We start from the raw sequence: 5,057 nt of genomic DNA on the forward strand, positions 1-5,057 counted from the left end.
AGAAGAAGAAGAAGAAGAAGAAGAAGAAGAAGAAGAAGAAGAAGAAGAAAGAAGAAGAAGAAGAAGAAGGGGGAGGGGGAGGAGGAGAAAGAAGAAAGAAGAAAGAAGAGGAGGAGGGAGAGGTAATGGTAAAGTTAAATAACACCAAGATAAAACAATCAGATAAATTCAGATTTTGTGAAAATATGCAGATGATTCATACATACATGCATATATATATATACATATACAGGGAGAGCAATTATATTCATATATATGATTCTTTTTTTTAAGATTTTATTTATTTATCTGAGAGAGAGAATGAGAGAGAGAGAGCACATGAGAGGGGGGAGGGTCAGAGGGAGAAGAAGACTCCCCGCCGAGGAGGGAGCCCGATGTGGGACTCGATCCCGGGACTCCAGGATCATGACCTGAGCCGAAGGCAGTCGCCTAACCAACTGAGCCACGCAGGCGCCCCATGTATATGATTCTTAAGTGTTCAGTGATGGAACATTGTTAGGAAAAATGATTGTCCTATTAACATTATTTTTCATATTTTCTTTCAGATGCTAGTCAGTGCAATTAGGCAAAGCAAGAAAATAAGAGACAAAAATGTTTAAAAGGAGAGAGCACAAGCTTTTATTTTAGAAGATTATGGGAGACCTTCCAGCTTGGAACCATGGCCCAGTTTGTCCGTAACCTCACAGAGAAGGCCCCCGTGCTGGTGAACGCTGCTGTGACTTACTGAAATCCTGGACTGGCCACATTTTGGCACTATGCCAAGGTTGAGCTGGTTCCTCCAAACCCTGCTGAGATCCCTACAGCTGTTCAGAGCTTGAAAAAAATAGTCAAGAGTGCTCAAACTGGTAGCTTCAAACAGCTCACAGTTAAGGAAACTCTGCTGAATGGTTTGGTGGCCACCGAGGTATGGATGTGGTTTTATGTCGGTGAGATCATACGCGAGCGTGGCATCATTGGCTATAATGTTTGAAGACCAATCTTTAACGTCTGTTTATATGTGGCTTATTATTTGAGTATTCTTGGACCATGTGTGATCAGACTGGTATTTGAATGAAAGAAGATAATGTATCAAAATCAATGTTTTCTCTATCAGACGCCACATGGATTACAGTTTCTCTTGATAATAAGATGGGTTGTCTTCCTTTAATATATTAATAAAGCTCTAAGGGCATGTCTTTTGCTTAGACTAAAAAAAAAAGAAAAAGAAAAAGATTATGGGAGAGGTGAGAATTAAACTAAAACTCATTCCTTGAAAGCCTGCATTTCGAGAGAATTCTATGGATCTGAGGTGGTGGCCCCAGGGTCTGTGCTTCATTGTCAACTACAATGAATGAGAATGCTTGAACTGTGGTGTTCTCCCACCCTTAGAGAATCTTGTGGTTTTTTGAAGCATGCAGTTACAGCTCAAGGTCTGGATTCCCCCTCTCAGAATCTTAGGTCCAGCTCTGCTAGATCTCCGTGTTCTGCTCTGGAATACAAAACGCAGCAGGAGACCTGTCCGTTGGATACTCACCTCAATAAAAGCTATACCACCAATCTTGGGGAAAGCCAAGATAAACAACTAAAAATAAAGCTGTTATAAATATTAATAGAATTTACTTAGATTTTAAATCAGTATTTAAAAAACACCATTACCTTTTCTATATTCAAACCGGCAACAGTTAGAAATAAAACAAATGGCAACATCTACAAAATAATATAAGTATGTAGCTTTTAAAACCTAAGAGAATGGGGTTACTGAGACACTGAAATTGATACTAATGATCTCCGAGAATTATCCAAGTTCTAGGAATTGATTACAATCTCCCCAGCCACAGATGTTACCCACAAATCCCAGCAGAGGAAGCAGCATCTGACTGGACAAGGAACACGTGACATGACAGGAAGCCAGAGGAGATAGAAACTGGATAACCTTAACTCTTCTCTACACCATGAAGCTACAAAAGTCATACCTTTCTACCTCCCCATCCTTGTAACCAAGTACTATCTTGGATATAAGCTGGGTTTGGAGAACCTAAGACTGAGAAATATGACTGACTAAATGAGCATTATTTTTCCCTAGCAGAGTCTGAGCACAGAACAAATGTACGAAGAGATGCTCAAAATCACCAAACCTGAAGGCAAACCTGTTTAAATTATGGAATGAGACTAAGCTGTACATCAGATTGGACATCATTAGTTGTTTTACTCCTGCAAGTCAGTTGTTGGAGATAGGAGAAGAAGACCAGACTCACCATATAACATAAGTAAGTTTACGTTTCCCCTGAACATCTGGACTGTAGGATGAGTTAAGCTTTGTTATCAAAGATACTTAGATTTCTTTTTTAAAGGCACAAAATACAAAAGAAAATGATAAACACCAAAATTTTAACATGATTTTCTCAAGATTGGTTAAAATTTCAGAGATGTTTCTTTTCTTATTTTTCACACCTTTAAAATTTTTTTTACAATATGGATTATGTTGGCAATTATAAAAAGTAAAAAAGTTAAATTAGAACAAGAAGGAAAGAAAATAGCAAAAATAATAGGGAAGAATTCTGAAGACATATTATATGCTTGGCAGTATGCTAAGCCCTTAAAACATTTAATTTTCTCATCAACTCATTTAATTTCCCATCATCTCCATGAGTTATGTTATACCCTATTTTACAGAATTGAGGCTTGGAAAAACTAACTAACTTGACGAGGGTCATGAAGCCAGGTAATATTGAATTACAGATTCAAAACCAGCCAGTCCAACTTCAGAGCACTTAAATTTAACTAACTTGCTCTATTGCTTCCCGTGAGGCATTATAGTTCTCCTATTCTATGGACTCAGTCTGGTCTTGTGCCTTTTTTTCCCTCTCAGCATTTCTATGAGTAAAACTAGAATAAGGAGCAACCTGGAATTCTTATCATGGTCTGGGTAAATTTTTCTGGTTGGTTCATTTAGGACCTAGAAATTAACGTTCTGTGCTTGTGAATTGTCCACAAAATGCACTTAATGGGAGTTTTCTGTTGACGAATTTGAAAGGAAGGGAGAACCTAATGTTATGTGTATTTTTCTCTTTGTTTACCAAATGGTACTGCTGGCATTTCATAAACTAATATTAGGCCCACAAGAAAGATAGGACACCATCTAGTCTACCATAGTCAGTCATTTCAAAATTATGTTACAATGTGTTTAATGGTGCCAGCAACGTATTAGATAATATGATCTATTGCTATTATATCAGTAATTCTTGTCATTTGTGTTGATTGCCAATTTTCACAGATATTTCTGGCCTCTCCTTCCCTTCATACTTTATCTAAAGAGTTTATTTATTGACCATATATATTGTAACCATAATTATAGGGGATGCACAAATAAGACCCAGTATTCCCCTTCAAAAGGTTATATATAAGTTCATGGTAAAGATAAGGTACAGAAATACTCCAGGCCGAAAGCACTGATGTAAATGTCTGTGAAAAATGTGTTGTTTATGTTGAGAAAGATCCTTTTTGGTTAGAGAATAAAGGAAAGTCCATGAAGAAAATCACATTTAAAGTGAATCCTCAGAGATGGGTAGGATTTCGACTAGAGGAAATGGGAGAAATTATTCTGGATAAAAGAAATCCATATTTGCAATGAAATGGGGGGATTGGAAGATAGAACATATGCCCAAAGATTCATTAGCAAGCCAGGTTGGTTTTAATGAAGGTGGGGCGGTAGAGAGAGAGGAGGTAACAACATAGATTAGAACCCATCTGAATATCCCCAAGTGTCCCATAAGAATTTGTACTTTATTCATTAAAAAGGGAAGTCATTTAAATTTTTTGATAAGGTAGATATCACAAGTAGAGATTTAATCTTGTTTTCATGTACTGTTTTTATTAAAATGTAGAGAGAAGCTGAAAAAAGAAGAAGATAGCAGGAGGGGAAGAATAAAGGGGGGGGAACCGGAGGGGGAGACGAACCATGAGAGATGATGGACTCTGAAAAACAAACTGAGGGTTCTAGAGGGGAGGGGATGGGGGGATGGGTTAGCCTGGTGATGGGTATTGGAGAGGGCACGTATTGATTGGAGCACTGGGTGTTACACGCGAACAATGAATCGGGGAACACTACATCAAAAACTAATGATGTAATGTATGGTGATTAACATAACATAATAAAAAAAATGAATGTGGAAAAATAAACCAGAGAGTTAATATCGTAGCTCAGGTAAGAACCTAAAAGAGAAAGTTAATACTAGAAATAGAGAAAGGTGCAATGTCAACAAGATTTCTGTGGGACTTAGTGACAGATTGGGAGGAAGAAAGAAAAGAATATGATTCTGAGTGTGGATATTGACAAAAATTTTGGTATTATTGAAGAAAAGAGAAAGTTAGGACCAGGGACTGGCATGAGAAAGAGAAATTACTAATTGATTTTTTTGCGTGTTAAGAATCAGAAATACCTGTGGTATTTGGGGATCGATATTAATGTCCTACAGGTGGTTGGGAGTATCCCAATATAATTGGAAAGAGTAGTTATGTTGGGAACTATACATTTTTTAGCCATTCGCATTATATAAGAGTCACAAGGTCGAGATGGCCAGGCTAGACTAGACAGACGATTGAGAGAGGGAAAGAAAGCTGTGGAAAAACTTTGAGCAATGCCTATTTTTCAGCAGCAAAAGGATTAGGAAACAAGTAGGAGAGGAGACAAAAGTTATGTTTAGAGACTGAGAAAGAACATAGGAAATACTGAATACTCTAGGAGGAGATGGTTTTATAAAAGAAGAGTTGGACTAAGTTTTAAATGCTGTGGACTTTTTAAGCTAGAGAAGGGAAGCTTTTGAAGGAAGCATGGAGATAAATGTTAGGAAGTATCATTATTGAGAAATAGATCAATAGACTAATTAGGAAAGACGCCAAAATGCAAAAGTTTGGGTCATGAGTTTATTACTCCCGAATTCCTTCATTCTATAGCTTGTTTTTCACACTATATACAGATACAATTTTATTTTGAGAATGAATTTCAAAGGTGACTTCAATTTTCCAAAAAAAGTAATGGTAAATGATTATTTGTTAAGATCGGCTGTATTGACACTGTA

The 5,057-nt window shown here is 37.1% G+C and overlaps 1 pseudogene; it reads left to right on the top strand.

The window, feature by feature from the left end:
- Nucleotides 1-658: 658 nt before the first annotated feature.
- On the top strand, nucleotides 659-1,016 carry LOC112826316 (ATP synthase F(0) complex subunit g, mitochondrial pseudogene; annotated as a pseudogene).
- Nucleotides 1,017-5,057: the final 4,041 nt, after the last annotated feature.

The sequence above is a fragment of the Callorhinus ursinus genome, unplaced genomic scaffold (assembly GCF_003265705.2).
Source record: "Callorhinus ursinus isolate GAN/ISIS: 27379988/994484 unplaced genomic scaffold, GSC_fseal_2.0 scaffold7, whole genome shotgun sequence".
Taxonomy (NCBI): domain Eukaryota; kingdom Metazoa; phylum Chordata; class Mammalia; order Carnivora; family Otariidae; genus Callorhinus; species Callorhinus ursinus.